The 19,000-nt window shown below is 47.2% G+C and overlaps 1 protein-coding gene across 1 annotated transcript in view; it reads left to right on the forward strand.

Moving 5' to 3' along the window:
• LINGO1 (leucine rich repeat and Ig domain containing 1) overlaps window positions 1-19,000 on the forward strand; it is a 666,023-nt gene that overhangs the window by 279,220 nt on the left and 367,803 nt on the right. Inside the window, exon 2 of the mRNA XM_053402992.1 lies at window positions 4,342-4,385. The gene's annotated coding sequence lies outside the window, so the exon portion shown is untranslated. The remainder of the gene's footprint in view (window positions 1-4,341; window positions 4,386-19,000) is intronic.

Here is a 19,000-nt window from a genome sequence, read left to right on the forward strand (position 1 = left end):
ACTGTCTACTCAGAAGTAAGGCCCTGTTAGATTCAACAGGGCTTACTCTCAGGTAAGTGCAGTTAGGGCTGCAGCCTTTGTGACCCAAGTTTTGGGTCCTTTTTAGGTTCAGGATGTCACTGCTTTATCCCCCCCCCCCACAACATTTGAAAATGTCAGCTTCGTACTTAAACACCAATTGGCCAGGAACTTCATTCTCTGTGCCTTTATTAGTTTATTTAAAGAACAGCAAACTGGTGATTGCTTTAACTTTTTGATATGTGGTGATTTGAATCATGAGGATGAATTAGAAGAACTGCTGAGTCTTGAATGAGTCTTGCTTTGGAACTGAGGACTTCATTAGATTTTCTTCTGCCTTTTCATTTTATTTCATTTTATTTTCATTTCTGTGTAAGCGTGGTGTCAGCTCCCTAAAAAAAAGGTCAACAACTTTTGGGTCCCCCCCCTTAAAAAAGGTCGACAACTCTGGGAAATGGGGGGAAACGGGGGAGCCGTAGGGATCTTTGCACCACAGCACCAGATATGCTTAAGACGGCCCTGCTTTGAATTGTGAGTTTTACTCACCAACTTGCTCTGTGACAGTGGGCAAATGAAGCAATAGCCACTAACAAATGAAGCCAAGAGCTGTGAGAGAGAGCAGAACAGGAGGAGAAAAATGGTGACATGAGCAACACTGAGACAATGTGAATGTTCCCCATTAAGTGACATTCATCCCACATTGGAGGTACTTCTTGACCAAAGACTACCATGAAATGGCACAAGTAGTTCAAAGGGCTAGTGGCATTCCTTTCCGTGACAAATAGCATCCCACTTTAAGGTTATGGGTGCTAAGTAAAGTGGAAGGGTCTCTCTCTCTCTCTCTCTCTCTCTCTCTCTCTCTCTCTCTCTCTCTGTGTGTGTGTGTGTGTGTAAGAACTCAAGCATACTCTCCTGACTCAAATTTGTATAGAGGAAGTCTATTTCACAGCCTCTTTAATTGAGAGGGATAAAGGTGTTTGTTGTTGTTGTTGTTGTTGTTGTTGTTGTTGTTGTTGTTGTTGTTGTTGTTGTTTTAAAGCCTCATAACATTATGTACCTATTTGGTTAAAATTTAGTTTGGCCTGAAGACAACAAAGGATTAGGAACCTAATAGCCTTGCTGGATCAGATGAGAGGCTTATCTAGTCCCATGTTCTCCTGCTCCCAAAGTGGCCAGAATCTTATGGGAAGCCCCAGGACCAACAATACTCAACAGAAAATGCTTTTGGGGAAGAACTAGGAAATGAGTGCAAGACTTATTCATCCTGTTCCTACACGGACCAACCTATGTAAGCCCAGAGGCAGGACATCAGTGTAATGGCACTTTCCCCACTTGGGATTCCAAGCAGCTGGAATACAGTTGGGCTCTCTCCCTTTAAAGCTATCCAGGTGGGGGGGGGCACCACTGCATGTTACTGATATTCCACAGCACATGGGAGATGGAGGTTGCATAAAGCCACCATGATGAATAGATCATCAAAAGATCATTACTACTTCACGGTTATGCCTGACCACCAAACTGTAAATTGGGCAACAAATTCTTTAATTAATTGTGCATTGTCTGAAGGAATGCTTTTTGCCTCTAATCTAAATCTACAGCCAACCATTTAAATGGGCAATCTCAAGGGATAGTATTGTGAGAGAGTGTGACCATCATCCCTGCCCGCATTCTTTACAACAAGGGAGTCCACATGGGACACTATGGACATTGTGGGACAACATGACCAGTGGCCAAGATTGATGGAAGCTGAAGATCAATAACACCTGGAGGGGCATCATGTTGACCCCCCACTTTACCATTTCTAGTTCTATAGGCTCCTTTCACAGGGATGGGAAAGAAGTGACCCTTGCACTGTTGTTGGACTTCAACCCCTATCATCCCTGATCACTGGCCTTTCTGGCTTGGGGCACATGGGAGTTGAAGTCCTAAAAGGTCTGGAGGCCCATTGCATCTTCAATCCTGCTCCAACATGTCACCCTTTTACAATGCAATCCTGAGCACGCCATTCATAAGTTTCTCCGCCTTAAACTCTCAAGCAAATGGGCTTATGATGGGAACCTTAGTCATTATCACACACACCCTTAGCTATAAAAAAGGAGTAAAAGTTTAAGCTGTCAACAGTGCCTTTTCTAACTATAGTACATTTTTTCTTCTCTAGAGCTTTAAAAGAAATATTTCTACACTTTCTTTTCCTTTTTTTGCTTGCTTCCCCACCCCCCACTCCAGCTAGTACAGGAAAACAGAAACATTTGGCAATTGCACCATATTGTGGGTGACTAATAGGTTGTCTTATTCATACAGAGAACTGAGAACATTGCTTTAAAAAACACGCACACCAATATATGCAGATTTGTGCATGAATCTAAAGTTCTCATTTTTCTGGAAAAATGTATGAGGGTTTTTTTCCTCATCCCACCCCACAAGAAGGCCAATTTGCAGAATTTTCTCTGAATATTGTCCATCATGTTTGTGTGGGGCAACAGCCATTGCCTACACCCCATGTCCACACAATGCCCTGAATCCCAAAATGATCTCAGGTCTGGGGCATTGCAGAGAACAGGAAATGCCCTCCGGTTGCTGCTGCTGCTGCTGCTGTGGGACACCCCCAACCCAAACAATCCTGGTACTGTTGCTAATGGTGAATCCCACCCCCTCAGAAACTGTGAGATAATTTCTCCTCCCCCTGGAGGAATGCAGAGAAATGCCCCACTCCAATTTCTGAACCCACCATGTGAATATTTTTTGAGGGGTCTTTTGCATATGGCTCTAGTTACATACATTGTGCCTACATTACTAAAATGGGAGTGGACACTTGGGCCATTACAGCAGTGACCTGAGTGTCAGCAAGAATATAATTCATAGGCATACACAACATTATATGCATTACTTGCCAGTCCTTCTGTAACTGTCTAGTCACTGTGTAATCCAGGGATGGGGAAACCTGTGACCTGCCACATGATTTTGGACTGCAGCTCCTATTGTCCCTGACCGTTGGCCAGTCTCACTAGTGCTGATGGGAGCTGGAATCCATAATGCATTGGGATTCTGCCATAAGGTCCTGAACCTCTAATAATTCCTTGCCACACCTGCCTCTTAGTAAGCAGTGGCCTTTGCAAATGTGTTCTTGGTGAGGATTCATTGAAAGCTTAACAACGGTGTAATGGTTATATGGGGTTCCTCGTGTGTAAGTTGCCGCCACTCCTGGCTAGGTTGCCTGGTTAAACCTTTTCCTGGCTGGACAGCCCTTCACTTTGTGGCTGTTTCAGTCGCTAGCAGAATCCGTCAGTGGGCGTTTCTTGAACTTCTTCCAGCAAAGAAGTTCTTTGATGCCAAGTCTACGCCTACTTTCCCTGCGCGGAAGTCTTCTGCGCAGGGTGGGTGTGGGTAGCGGAGGACCTGTGCTCTCCCCGCTGGTCTCCGGTGAAGAGTCCTGGAGCCCCCTCTCCGATTCCCCCATCCGCCCCCCTTTCTCCCTGGTGTTACGCTGATTTCCTTCCCCAGCTGATGAGTTCCCTCTCTCCCTGCTGGGCCCTTCTCTGGCATCGCTTGGGAGCCTTGCCTCCACTACTGGCTCCGATGTCAGTTCCCTGACAAATGGGTTCAAAGGAGGGCAACACTGAGGATCCGTGATATTGAAAAAGAAGTCTGTTGAGGAATGGTTGAAGGAACTAGTGAGGAGATAACTTAGAGGGCACATGACTAATACATGAAGGGCTGTCACACAGAAGAGGGCAGCAGCTTGTTCCCTGTTGATGTCCCAGAGGTTAGGACTCACTCTAACAGGCTTAATTTACATAGGGGAGGTTTGGGTTTATGGTAAGCATAGTTCGGCAACGGACTGCGTGGCCCAGAGGACTGCTGGCCTCTTTATCACTGGAGATTTTCCAGTCAAGGCTGAGCTGTGCATGTTCCAGCTCTAAATTTCCTGCATCAAACAAGGAGTTCGACCACAAAGTCCTTCTTGCCAATCTTGGCCCTGCTGCTCATCTTTCAATCCCAAGGGAAGGTGGGTGGCAATGCTGCATGCCAGAACACTTCCCTCTCACTGGTGAAAGGGGCGTTGTGGTGGTGGAGGAAGTGGTGGCTGGAAGGAGTGCTGCCTCTTACGCCTGCACTGCCTGTGACAGGTGCTTCCCCCTGCCATGTAGGTGGGCCAGCTCTGCTTACCACTGCCTGGTCCTCTGTGTTTATCACATATATCCCTGGTCTGAGACTTGGAGAACTATAGAGAGACACTCCCCTTTCCTAAAATGTTGGTGAGAAATGTTTGATCCTGTGAATGGTCTGTTTCCTTATCCATTCCCCTCTTTTGTTCTTTCACAGATTTCTTCTCTACACAGAAGGTCCTGGGCAGATTTCTGTCATCAGTAAGTGCTATAGACTGTTTCCTTCTCCCAGTTACAATTTTGTGTTGGTGTTGCCCTCCTGAATAACTTCATCACACATCTCAGGACGCATTCACACCATGCATTTAGGGCATGCTTACGCTGCTTTAAACACTCATGGCTTCCACTTCCCTTGCAAGAATCCTGGGAGCTGGAGCTTGTTAGGGGTGCTGAGAGTTGTTAGGGGGTTCCTAGTCCCCTCCCAGAGCTGCAACACCAAAAATTCTCTGTGAAGAGACCCTCAAACAATCCAAATTTTTTGGGGGGAAGCCATGATTGTTTGTAGTTGTATCATGGCACTTTAAATGTATAGTGTGAATGAGGCCTTAGTAAGATCAAAGCAATCTTTTTCTATGTGGTGACCAGCACCCAGGTCTGCAAAACTGCTCACCAATCTAGTCAAATGTGTCTCACCAGCAACATATGGTGGTCCATCAGAATCTTAACAAACCAATGAAAGGGTTCTTGTACACTTGTTGAGCTACAGTAATGAGCTGAATTTGGCTTTCTGAAAGACCTTCATTGGCTCCCAGTACGCTTCCAAGCACAATTCAAAGTGTTGGTGCTGACCTTTAAAGCCCTAAACGGCCTCGGCCCTGTATACCTGAAGGAGTGTCTCCACCCCCATCATTCAGCCTGGACACTGAGGTCCAGCGCCAAGGGTCTTCTGGTGGTTCCCTCAGTGCGAGAAGTGAGGTTACAGGGAACCAGGCAGAGGGCCTTCTTGGTAGTGGCGCCTGCCCTGTGGAACACCCTCCCATCAGATGTTAAGGCAATAAGCAACTATCCTACTTTTAAAAGACAACTGAAGGCAGCCCTCTTTAGGGAAGTTTTTAATGTTTGATGCTGTACTGTTTTTAATATTCGGTTGGAAGCTGCCCAGAGTGGCTGGGGAAACCCAGCCAGATGGGCAGAGTATAATTTTTTAAATTTTTTCAAATTATATTATTATTATTATTATTATTATTATTATTATTATTATTATATTATTATTATTATTATTATTATTATTATTATTATTATTATTATTATTTCTGTGCGAGTCACAAGTTGTGCAGTTGTCCTGCTCTAAAAATGTGGTTTGCCACTTGCTGGTTGAGATTGTTGTGAATATGAAATACTTGTCTCACTAAAAAAAAGTCCCAAAGCAACATACAAGGAACAACAGTCCACAAACCATTTTTTGCTTATGCAGTTCATTCTTTCAGCACATGCAGAGGATCATTCTTTACATGGAATGCAATTCAAAACTTTCTGCAATGTGTTTATTTTACATCCACGGGATGTGCCTTTCTCACTCTGCACATCTTGAAGGATGTCAGATGGATAATTCAGTTAAGATGCTGATGTGATTCAGGATGAAAAGGGGGGTTCGTCAGCTCCAAGATCAGCCCCCAAGGCTTTGGATTCTCAGCATCCAGACACACCTTCTTGAAAGTTCAGAAGGCAGATGGTGATGTGAGGCATCTAACCCAGCTAGAACAGAGCAGAAACTTGCCCTCAGGAGCTCACGGAGGTGTGTGGCTTACATAAAGAACAAGCAGGACATTTGGAGCCTATAAAGAAATGTGAAAGACCAAAGAGGGATGATATCTGGGCCAGATGAGTGGATGGCATTATCAGTGACCTTTACAGCAACAGGGTTGTTTCAGAGCTATAGTTTTTTGGCTTGTTTTCTACAGACTTGCTGTTTCATTTACTTCTTGTTTGCAATGTTAGCAGATCTTGTGCAAGCTCTTGTGTGAGCGATTTGGGTTGGGTCTCTATAGCAATTTAATGGAAAGGAGAAAGGCCTTGGCATGGTCTACAGCTACTTGTCTCATTTCACGTCTGTTTTCATGTGTGATGAAAAGTCCCTTCTGACTCCAGTAACTTGCAATGCTGATAAGAGAACATGCAGACTTTAAAGGGTGCCCTGCTGGATCAGGCCCATGGCCCTTCTAGTCCACATCCCGTTTGCATAGTGGCCAACCAGATGCCTCTGGGAATCCAGCAAGCAGGATTTGAGAGCAAGACCCCTCTCCTCTCCTGCAATTTCCAACAACTGGTACTCAGAAGCCTTGCTGCCCCAACTGTGGAGTCAGAGCACAGCTCCTCCTCCATTAATTGGTCTGATCCTCTTTTAGAGCCATCCTGCTCTCATAGTAGCTATTCAGATGCTCCTGGGGAGCCTGACTTGAGTGCAAACAGGACTTGAGTGCAACAATGCTCTCCCACTTGTGATTACCAGCAACTGATCTACAAAGACATACTGCCTTCAGTACTGGAGAGCGTACAGGACTTTTATGTCTAGTAGCCATTGATACCTGTATCCTTCATGAAATCCTCTAAGCCACTATGAAAGCCACCCAAGTTGGTGGCCATCACCCCCTCCAGTGGGAGGGAGTTCCATGGTTTAATGATGTGCAGTGCCCTGAATCTTCCAGGATTCAGCTTTCCTGGGTGGCCCCAAGTTCAGGGGCATAGGAAGGGGGGGCTCCCTCTGGGTGTCATCCCTTGGGGGTGACAAAAAGGCACAACATGGGTGACTTGCCCCACCGCCCCCGTGCGCAGTGGATTGCCCCACCACCGCCGTTAAATGTGGTGGATTGCCCTGCCATCACACTCGACGGATTGCCAAGCCACCACTGCTCCGCACGGTGGATCGCACCGCCCCCCACGCAGCTTGCACCGCCCTCCCCGGGTGCACGGCATGGCTGCCACTCCAGGCGCCATGCAGCTAACTCCACCACTGCCCAAGTTCTAGCACTATGACCTTTTTAGGCCAAAGAGGTTACTTTCTCTCATGAGCATTATCTGAGGGCCACATTCTAGTGGTGTCTGGGGCCAGAGGCAAAAGGGGGTGGAACAAACTTTGTACAGTGGGCTAGCTCACACACCCCTCTCTAGCCTCCATCATTATTTATCTGTTTAGGGCCTTCTCCAAGGAGCTCAAGATGGTGTCTATGGTTCTCCCCCTCCTCATTGATCCTGTGAGGTAGGTTAGGTGGAGAGGCAATGACTGGCTCGAGGCCACCCAGTGAGCTTCGTGACTCAGTGGGGATTGGAACCCAGGTCTCACAGGACCCATTCCAACACTCTAAGAGCTGCAGCACTCTGGCTGTAAGACAATAAAGAGTCGCGAATAGATTTCAAGGGCATCTTCTAACCAGGTAGAGACACTCCAGGAGACTGTGAAGGGTAGAGCCTTCAGAAAGAGGATATTGCAGTGGTGGGAGGGTGGCCTGGTGGGAAACTGGTCATCCCTGCTTTGTACCAGTGTCGAAAATGGTGGAATCTGATAAGTAATATTAACATTGTGGTGGCTGCTAAATTCAGGGGTTTTAAAGTCAGGTTTGTCTATTTCATGCAGGAGAAGTAATATGGCTATAAATCCACAGCAACTTAACAGAACCTCCATGCTAAAAGGCATTCTATCCCTGGGCATCACACATTGGTGATTCATGCCCTGCTTGTTACCTGATTAGCCATGGTGTCTTAACCAGAATGCTGTGTTGGCGGGGGGCAGGGGGCGGTTTTGATTTCATCCAGCACAGAATGTATGACCACCTTTTGTCACACAAAAGCAACCCAACCCAACTTGCAGTTTATATCTTAATTTGGTAGTATTTCCACACTTCTTTCCCCCATAAGGTACTGTTTTCCTCTATTGCATGCTTGGCCTTGCTGGCAGTGCAAAGTGTTTTTGCAGCTTGGCTACCGTTTTGTATCCCGGACCACAACCTACACCTATTTTCTCAAAAACATCATCAAAAGTCTCTGTGTTACTTTCCACTTTCTTCTCTGCTGCAGAACAACATGGCACAGGGTGGCATCTGTGTTTTCCGATGGGACATGATTACCATTTTTCTCTCATGAAAAATACATATTTATAGAGCAGTTCAGAGAGCAAATAAGACACCATTGGCAGGTGAGGCAAGGGAGCACCTCATGACAGCAGAAAGAACCCAGTTTTTGGAGGATGTTTCATTAAAAGATTGCATTTCAGATTTTAGTACTGGAGTCCAACAGAGTTCCCAATTTCCATCACGTCCCCAGTTGTAGGTCCCCACCCCATGTCACATTCTAGGCAGTGAGAGATTATTGGGAATGTCTTTTTGCAGGGTGCACAGTGCTGCAGGAGGTAGGGATTGAGGAAAAGTCTATCCAATCTGCATTTCAAAGTGGACTGGCCTGATCTGATCCTTCCAAACTTGCAAAAACTCCTATTTGGATTGTACACTTTGTTGGATTTTGCTGTGCATTCCCAGTGCACAAATGGTTTGCACAAAAATATTACTTTATGTAAAAGTGCATACAAAGTGCATATTTTGCCAGTGAATGCACCGAAAAGCCTTGGCAATGGTGTGTTTTATGTACAAAATGAGGACAATGGGGCAGGATGGAATAAGACCCAATGGAATGGGCCTGAGCTATGCATTCAGTGAGTGAAACAGGACATAATTCAGCCGTCCAGTCCATCCCTAGGAGGAGGAGGGGGAGAGCCCCATTGCATAGTGGTTCTCCATTCACGCATCTCTGGACCTAACCAATAATTTTGGTAAAATGACTCTAAATTGAGCTAAAAATGCTTATGTCACAAGGAAGCTGTTCAACTAGGAGCCAGAGCACAGAGAGCCAGTTAGGAAGAGCTGCGGCATTAGGAACATCCAGGTAGTAAATCTGAGGTTTTGCAGCTGACCCAAACATTCCTGGAATGCCAATAGGACCCAGCAAGCTTAGTGGCAGCTTCTTCCACTCAAGTAGGACTCACAGATGGAACAGCTGATGTTGTGAGATATGTGCTGTGTCTTCAAGTCCAGGTTTCAGCTTGGATTCAGGCTGGCTCTGCTGCCCAAGTCCCGGGGTTGGCAGGAGGGGTTCTGGATCTTGGGGTAGGGTGTTGTGTTGGGCTGCACTGGATTCTCTGCAAGCTTTCCAGGTGAGGTGTCTGTTGGATTGGCAGCCTTGACGAATCCATCCAGCCTTGAGTATGCTTACTCAGCAGGTAACAAGATAATGTCTTTATGAAGAAATGGAGTCTCTTTGGGTACAGAAATCTGTTCCTATATATTTAGCTCTAGATATCCCTTTCTACTTTTATTATATTTAACACCTGTTGTTATATTTTGTTATGTTATAGATAAACATATGTAAATAGAAAACTTTTAAGAAGAATCATAGAATTATTGAGTTGGAAGGGACCCCGAGGGCTATCTAGTCCAACCCCCTGCAATGCAGGAATCCTGCTCACAGCCATCCCAGGAGAGGGGGGGTCTCAAATCACCAACCTCCTGGTGATCTACTGTGTCACTTGGAAAAGAAAAAGAGTGTGCTGACTTTGCATAGTCCCTGTATATGACAGTGCTAGAGTTCCTCCGCTTTCTCCAAGAAGATATCTAATCCAGTTCTGATTCTGGGCAGAGTCATACATTGACTCTAGAAACGTAGATTGCTTAAGTGCCATGGCTTCTCCCAAGGAAATGTGTGCATGTTTGTGAAGCACTCCTTGGAATAATTCCTACTTTAACATCAAAGATCTGAAAGCCTGAACATGATGACCCCAATTTGATGCTGTATGCATGAGGCTACTGGGCAGGAGAGGATCTCTTCTGACAAACAGATGGTTCTGCTGTCAATGTTGACAGCCCTGATTACCTTTTGACAGAAGGAGGGAAAAGGTTTTCTGCAATCAGCTCGCCTCTCCCTGCAAATAGGCCTTGATTGCAGTCAGAACTGAAAATGCCACTGAACTGGAGGGGATGCAACCAGCACCCCCCCCCGAGTTCTGCAGAACAGCCCCTCTCAGACTTGCGTGCAGATAAAATAAGCCATGAAACACGCCCCATGTGCAACACTCGCATGTTAAAAGTCAACTAGGGTTGTGACAAATGTTTTATTGGTTTGGGTTTCCTGTCAAAATTATTGTAAAGGGGAATTGAAATGTTTTCCCAAGCAGAGCTTTAAATCAGGGGTGCCAGATCTATTCCTTTTTTTGTGTGCCAACCTGCCAACCCTCTGGTTCTGCTAGCAGTGTGGTGGGAGCCATGGGAGTTAATGCAAGCTGCAGTATCACTACTTCTGGGCACTCTACCAGGGAGAACTGCCCCCTTTGGTGCAATCAGACATGGTGGAGAGAGTACTTCTGTTGGTTAACAAACCAAGATATCAAAGCTCAGTTTGCCAGCAAGTGAGAGGATTGGACCAGCAAGATTGAATGTTGACATACTGGCTAGTTAACTAACTGATTTGAACAAGCCATTGTTTGCTGTGTTTGGATGCAACAACAAACACTGTTTAATGCTAACCGTGAAAGAGAGCTTTGAGTCACCTTCCCTTGCATGCAGTGAGGAGCAGAATGAGCTTTTGCCCATTCATTCACAGACAGCGCTGGTGCCAAGGGTCAGCAACATTAGGCACCTGCTGCTGGTGATGAGCCCCTTGTCAATCCCTCCTCTTCTGTGATCTATGATCTATGCTCCGTGATCCATGTTTTGCAGATTCTCAAAGCCTAAATAGTGCAAATCTTTGCTGGCATTATACTTATTTTCTGCAGCTATTTTGCTCCTAGTTTCCTCCCTAGAACTCATGGACATCCAATGAAGCTGAATGTTGGAAGATTTGGGACAGATAAAAGAAAGTACTTTCTAATGTAGCACATAGGTAAACGAAGGAGCTTGGTCCTCAGGAGGCAGCGATGGCCACAAACTTTGATGGCTTTAAAAGAGGATTAGACAAATTCATGGAGGAGAGGGTGATTAATGGCTACTAGCCAGAATGGCTATTCTGTGCCTCCAGTGCTGGAGGCTCTATGCCTTTGAATATCAGTTGCTGGAAAAGACATGAGGGGTGTGTGCTCTTGTGTTCAAATCCTGCTTGCTGGTTTCCCACATACATCTGGTTGGCCACGGTGAGAACAGGACACAGGACTAGATGAGCCATTGGCAGGCTCTTCTTATATTCACGGCATCTTCTTCCTTGACTGGTCACCACATAGACAATCTCAGCCAATAAGGGATCAGATAGTAAATAGGATGACTTCACACAGGGCCGTCTTAAGCATATCCGGCGCCCTGGTGCAAATATCTCTCCGGTGGCCCCCCCCATTTCTCAGAGTTGTTGACCTTTTTTAAGGGGGGGGGGACTTCGGTCCGGCTCATTTGCATCGCGTGGTCCGACATGAGCTGCACGTAAGTAAGAGGCGCCCGGATCGCAGCCCAGGTGGCCTTCCGTGAAGCCTCCCTCTAAGCGCCCAGCACCCCTTACCTGCCCCCATCCAGGGAAGTCCACACGACAGGAGGGCCAGTAAGCAGATCAGGTGGCTCGCCGGCTGTCCCACCCTTGCTCGGTGCCGGGATTGTGCAGGGCGCTTCCCTGCTCCGCTCGCAGACTCCGCAGGGAGGCGCGCAGGCAGCGATGTGGCCAGAGATGGTCGGGACAGACACGCCCGCCCCACCCGTGCCCGCCCCCGATTGCACCCGCCAGGCACCCAGGCAGCCCCAGCGGGAGGGGATGCAAAGGGGCTTCCCTGAGCCGGACACAGCGCGCTCTGATGGGCAGCTGAGAGGAGGGGACTGGGCTGCCCCAGAGCGGGGAAGGGAGCGCGCCCTGCCTCTCCTTCCCAGACACTCAGCCTGTGGCGCCCTCCAAAATCTGGCGCCCTGGTGCCCCACACCTCTAATGTCTATGGGTAAGACGCCCCTGACTTCACATATCAGTTTGGGTCATGTGGCAGGTGATGCCCCTGGAAGTAAGTGAACCCAATTCAGGAAGCAACAGCCTCACTCCAAGAAGATAAGCTCTTTAATCTTCCTAAAGAAAGAAGACAGGTGATCACAAGTTGCTAATAGAATCATAGAGTTGAAAGGGATCCCCAAGGATCATCTAGTCCAACCCCCTGGAATGCAGGAATCAATGTCTCATCTAGTTACAGCAAGAGAAACTCAGTTCACACCAATCTAATATATTATATTTCCTAAGTTTATTGTTCTAGCCAAAGGCCATGACAAACTTGTAGCAATAGTATTAATCTTACATAGGGAGGTTAAACTTTTCCTGGACTCAACCACTGGTGACTATAGATTGGAGATTTTATGCATGAATGTTTCTCTGCGCACAGAAAGCTGACACCTCAGGGAGAAGGCTCACCTAGACACCTCCCCCATGAAATCTTGCTTTCTGTGTGCACAGTTTTATTCAATGTTACTTTGGAGAAATGTTTTGTTATTCAATCCTCTATGCCCAGTCATATGTGATACCACCTGGGAGTAGGTTTCCATCCCAATCTGCTGTCTTGTGGGCTACACAAGAGAAAATATAGAATTCATCTCATTATCTTCTCTTGTTGGGAGCTGCTGAATCTGTGCAGTGAAGAATTCCACTAAATTTGTCCTCCTTCTCAGGATACTCTTTGGTACATGCACAACAGTACTTAACTACTTAACTGCCACTGAGTTCCTGTGAGTGAGCCAGGAGGCAAGACCAATGTAGAGAGTGTGCCCTAGAACATGACACAGAGCCTTCTGCACTGGACTGAAGATTTGTAGCAGAACTGCTCAAGGGTCCTCAGCGGATGAAAGTGAAATGTACCCTATTACAGTCATACCTCGGGTTACGAACGCTGTGGGTTGAGCATTTTCAGGTTGCGGACTGCACCAAACCCGGAAGTAGTGGAATGGGTTACTTCCAGGTTTCAGCGCTTGCACACACGCAGAAGTGCAAAATGACGTAATGTGCATGCACAGAAGTTCCGAATCGCGTCACACGCGTGCGCACTGCAGGTTGCGAACGCTGCGGGTTGTGAACCTGCCTCCCGCACGGATCACGTTCGCAACCCGAGGTTTGACTGTAAATGTTTAGCCTTTCTACAAGTGCAAATAACAGGCTATTGGGGAAGAGGGGACAATGAATAGCTTTCAGGACTGTAGGGATGGGAAAGTTTAACCCTTCCCACTCAATTTCTGTTGCAATTGTAGCAAAAATGATCCCCAGCTGAATTTGCACTGGGTGGGAAATTTTCCAATGCAGATAACAGCTTCAGGGAGAGATTTGTCAAGATCACAGTAGGTGGAAGGGAAAGAATGAAAATCATCTCCCCACTCCTGCTGCCCCAAGCCTGATAAGCCACACACACACACCAGGGCTTTCATTTTCATGAAAAATTGAACACATCACTTTAGTGTTGTGTAGTTTGGGTCTGAGTCAGTGAAGGGAGGGGTTCCCTCAAGGCAGAAAATTTAGAAACCACTGATCTATAGAATCAGAGCTCAGCTGATATTCGTTGCATCATTAGATTGATTGGTTAATATCATTGTAAGAGTTACAATGGGGGAAGTGAAAAAATGTGAAGACAAATTTTTTTAAAAGTAGCTGTAACAAATGAACTCTGTTGGCTAAAGCTGTGTTGGTTTTCTCAGTAATTATTTTGCTACTTAATCAAGTAAGCAGTGAATTAATCGATTGAGGACAGAATAATTATTTTTGCAGTACTTTGTAGTCCTGGGAAGATCTAATTAGGGTTGTTCTTTTAATGCATAAATTCCAAAAGGTTCCTATTTTTTAGAATAGTTGTCCATGTTGTTGGTTTTTTTAAACTGTTCCTAATTCACCCCATATTGCTTTTGGAAGAGATGTTTTGGGTATTTCTATATAACGCTGGGTAGTGCCTGATGATGAAGGGTTGAGAGAGTTGGGTATGTTTAGCCTTGAAAAGAGGATCCTGGGAGGAGTTAGGATAGGCAACGAGATTCAGATACCTAAAGGGCTGCCACATGGAGGAGGGAGCAAACTTGTTTTCTCCTGTTCTGGAAGTTAGGACCGAAACCAATGGCTTGCTTCATTGGAAAGGAGATTCTTAACGCTTAAAGCCAGGAAGAACTTTCTGACAGTAAGAGCTGTTTGATAGTGGAACAGTTTTCCTCAGAAGGTGGTGGACTCTCCTTTATTTGAGGTTTTTAAACAGAGGTTGGGTAGCCATCTGTCATAGATGCTATAGCTGAGATCCGTGCATTGCAGGGGGTTGGGCTAGATGACCCTCAGGTTCCCTTCCAATTCTATGATGAGGCCTGGGCTGTGGGCAGCAATCTGGGAGAAAGCCAGGAGCTGGGGAGCCAGAATCCAAGGGCAATCAGTAACCTTGGAGGCAAAACCAGGAGCACAACTAGAAATGCTAAACCCAATAGAGCTCAGCTACTCCTTATGCTCAGACCAGGCACTGCCACTGCCCCTCCCTTTTCTGGAAGGAGAGGAGGGAGACTGACCTGGCTTGTCACATGGACCATTTTGTCCAGTAAGGAAAGGGTGGAGTCCAAGCTTTCTAAGTTGGCTTCAACCCACACTAGTCCCTCTTCTATCACCAGCCCTGGCCTCTTCATGGGGAATTTTGTGGGTGCTCAGGCACCCAGGGCCCCAGGGAGTTGGTGCCTAAGATTGAAGTATAAGGCTGCACCTTACCACTTACCTGGGAGTAAGCTCCACTGAATACAGTGGGAGTTACTTCTGAGTAGGCAGTGTAAGTCTCCATTTACAATGAAGGAATAAACACTTCACATGCTTCCTAAGAAATGGCTGGCTGCAGAAGAATTGCCATTAAAAATATAAAGTGGATTGGTGACCTTTTCCTACATAATTATAGGTAGGACTTCACCATTTCCTTCATTTGGTGCAGGGATTTTATTTTCAGCTTAAACAGGACTCTGTTTTTACACCTAAACACACAAAATCACACACCACTTGTTCTCCAAGTGGTGGAGGAGAGGGAAAAAGGAAAACCAGGAAATTCCAGGATCAAATCAGAAACCAGGATGGCTTCTGTGATTCCAGGACTGTCCCTGGAAAATCAAAACACTGGGAGGTGTAACCATATTTGCTGGACTGATTTCACCAAGGGGTGAATAAGCAAACACTCGCCATTTCCATTCCTCTTACATCCCTACTGTGGTCAACCAGACCTGTTTTTAAGATATTTTGCCTTGGGCAGGGGCTGACTGAATGAACTAGCTCCCTCCAGCTATGGGCACTGTGCAGTACGGGGAGGAAAAATCAACTCCATCCGATGAGTCTGAAGCTGTTCTTGGCCCTCTTGCCTGTGATCAGGGGAGAAGGCTGGGAGTGAACAGGTCCACGGTCAGATGCGGCTGCTGCATCCCATCGGTGACTTCCAAGGTCACTGTGGTCAACACAAGGAAGAAAACAAACAGGGAAGAACTCAAAATGCACCGGGATCTCTTTGACTATATGGATCTATCACTCGTGACATCCTTCATTCTGTTGGAATTCGCCATCTGAACCAACCCTGAGATTCTTCTAATAGCCTGCAGTGCCTCTGATTTCCATAGGTCAGCTTGTGGTGTCAACGCAGGGAAGCCAGGGAAGCTCGTTCCTCCTTTATGACCTGACAGCTGCAAGCAAGTTCCTGAATGAATGGAGAGAAAGCAGCCTGAAGACTTGGATGTTCTGGAATGCTTTCAAGAGAGACTTCCGGCATGGCAGTAACGATATATTAACGGTGCTGGAATGGCTTTGTAGCTGGGAGGGCTTCCATCCCACCCTTGCAGCCTTGCAGAGGGCTGGAAGAAACAGCAGAAGACACTTCAACAAGAGTGGTGGGGAGACTCAGAGCAAATGAGCTGCACTGGCAGCAGCAGAAGGGGGGAAGGGGGAAGAAAGGAGACCTTAATCGAAGGAGAGAAGCAGGAGGAGGGTGGGGCTGTTTTGCCTAGAATATGTTACTTTCCAACAGTTATCAGATTCCACTCCCCCGATTTCTGTCATTAGCTGAGGTTTTCACAACCTGAGATGAGAAGTCACCAAAGGAGCTGTTGTCCTGCTCTGTGACAAAGCAAAGCCAGGCCAGACCAAACTCAAGCTGAGTGCAGGGCAAGGTTTCAGTCTGGACATCCTGAAGCAAGACAAGTTTGGGAAGGATTCAGGCTGAATGCAAGGCTCAGGGTGTGCCCTAAGTAGGGCCTGATCTGGCAGCCTCTTCTGTCCTTATGATATTGAGCATATCTCTTGAAATAGGAAAAAAAACAAGCAAACCGAATGGGTTCTTTGGCCTTATTATCATTCTGCTTCCCATTTCCCCCAGATTGTGCCAAGTGTTTCTGATGAGGCACATTTCCCCTGCCGTTTTTTTCTTCCCCTTCATGTAATCAGCCACAGAAGATGATGGTGATACAGCTTGAATTGAGCCCACTCTTCCTCTAGACCGGGGGGGGGGGGCGGGACGGGGACCTGTGGTGAACCAGGTGTTCCTAAATTCCAGATCCCATCATCCCTGAGTATTGGCCCTGCTGGCTGAGGTTGATGGGAGCTGGAGCCCAGCAAGACAGGGAGGGTTGCTGGTCCCCATCCTAAGCTTAGAATTAGCTCCCTCTTGCCTTCCTTTATAGGGACGCAGTTGGCGCTGTGGTCTAAACCACTGAACCTTGGGCTTGCCGATCAAAAGGTTGGGATACTGCCAGGGAGATAAAGTCCATCTGAGCCCCCAAGCTCGGTGCCGGACGATCCATCGACCTCCCGTAGTCACGCAGTATCAGCAATTTAGCGACACGAAGCCTCAGGCTTGTGCACACTCTATCAGCAGAATTCACACAGCAAAAGTTGCACAGCAGGACAGCATATTTACAGTTTATTCAGCGTAGGTCAGAACAAAAGAAGACATGACCGTCTGCTCCGACTGCTCAGGCAAACAGCAGAAAACGAAAGGGACAGACAACATAAACATCCTGTGAGACAGGAAATACGCAGACTCTGTGACTCACAAAGCCTGCTCAGAGCTTGTAGGGCAGCGGCTGAAGAAGGAACAAAAAGGGTTTTCTTGTGTGAGTTTCTTGTGGCTGATTAGCTGCTTTCTCTGTGCAAAGGTCAGAGGGGGCAGGGCTTCTGTTGAGGTAGGGGATTAGCTGTGGGAGGAGCTTGTCAGAGCTTGTAGGGCAGCGGCTGAAGAAGGAACAAAAAGGGTTTTCTTGTGTGAGTTTCTTGTGGCTGATTAGCTGCTTTCTCTGTGCAAAGGTCAGAGGGGGCAGGGCTTCTGTTGAGGTAGGGGATTAGCTGTGGGAGGAGCTTGTCAGAGCTTGTAGGGCAGCGGCTGAAGAAGGAACAAAAAGGGTTTTCTTGTGTGAGTTTCTTGTGGCTGATTAGCTGCTTTCTCTGTGCAAAGGTCAGAGGGGGCAGGGCTTCTGTTGAGGTAGGGGATTAGCTGTGGGAGGAGCTTGTCAGAGCTTGTAGGGCAGCGGCTGAAGAAGGAACAAAAAGGGTTTTCTTGTGTGAGTTTCTTGTGGCTGATTAGCTGCTTTCTCTGTGCAAAGGTCAGAGGGGGCAGGGCTTCTGTTGAGGTAGGGGATTAGCTGTGGGAGGAGCTTGTCAGAGCTTGTAGGGCAGCGGCTGAAGAAGGAACAAAAAGGGTTTTCTTGTGTGAGTTTCTTGTGGCTGATTAGCTGCTTTCTCTGTGCAAAGGTCAGAGGGGGCAGGGCTTCTGTTGAGGTAGGGGATTAGCTGTGGGAGGAGCTTGTCAGAGCTTGTAGGGCAGCGGCTGAAGAAGGAACAAAAAGGGTTTTCTTGTGTGAGTTTCTTGTGGCTGATTAGCTGCTTTCTCTGTGCAAAGGTCAGAGGGGGCAGGGCTTCTGTTGAGGTAGGGGATTAGCTGTGGGAGGAGCTTGTCAGAGCTTGTAGGGCAGCGGCTGAAGAAGGAACAAAAAGGGTTTTCTTGTGTGAGTTTCTTGTGGCTGATTAGCTGCTTTCTCTGTGCAAAGGTCAGAGGGGGCAGGGCTTCTGTTGAGGTAGGGGATTAGCTGTGGGAGGAGCTTGTCAGAGCTTGTAGGGCAGCGGCTGAAGAAGGAACAAAAAGGGTTTTCTTGTGTGAGTTTCTTGTGGCTGATTAGCTGCTTTCTCTGTGCAAAGGTCAGAGGGGGCAGGGCTTCTGTTGAGGTAGGGGATTAGCTGTGGGAGGAGCTTGTCAGAGCTTGTAGGGCAGCGGCTGAAGAAGGAACAAAAAGGGTTTTCTTGTGTGAGTTTCTTGTGGCTGATTAGCTGCTTTCTCTGTGCAAAGGTCAGAGGGGGCAGGGCTTCTGTTGAGGTAGGGGATTAGCTGTGGGAGGAGCTTGTCAGAGCTTGTAGGGCAGCGGCTGAAGAAGGAACAAAAAGGGTTTTCTTGTGTGAGTTTCTTGTGGCTGATTAGCTGCTTTCTCTGTGCAAAGGTCAGAGGGGGCAGGGCTTCTGTTGAGGTAGGGGATTAGCTGTGGGAGGAGCTTGTCAGAGCTTGTAGGGCAGCGGCTGAAGAAGGAACAAAAAGGGTTTTCTTGTGTGAGTTTCTTGTGGCTGATTAGCTGCTTTCTCTGTGCAAAGGTCAGAGGGGGCAGGGCTTCTGTTGAGGTAGGGGATTAGCTGTGGGAGGAGCTTGTCAGAGCTTGTAGGGCAGCGGCTGAAGAAGGAACAAAAAGGGTTTTCTTGTGTGAGTTTCTTGTGGCTGATTAGCTGCTTTCTCTGTGCAAAGGTCAGAGGGGGCAGGGCTTCTGTTGAGGTAGGGGATTAGCTGTGGGAGGAGCTTGTCAGAGCTTGCGGCGCGCGCAGTTTGATCCATCTTTTAGATTTAGGGGAGCTAGTCTCAAACGTTTGTT

The sequence above is a fragment of the Podarcis raffonei genome, chromosome 9 (assembly GCF_027172205.1).
Source record: "Podarcis raffonei isolate rPodRaf1 chromosome 9, rPodRaf1.pri, whole genome shotgun sequence".
NCBI lineage: Eukaryota > Metazoa > Chordata > Lepidosauria > Squamata > Lacertidae > Podarcis > Podarcis raffonei.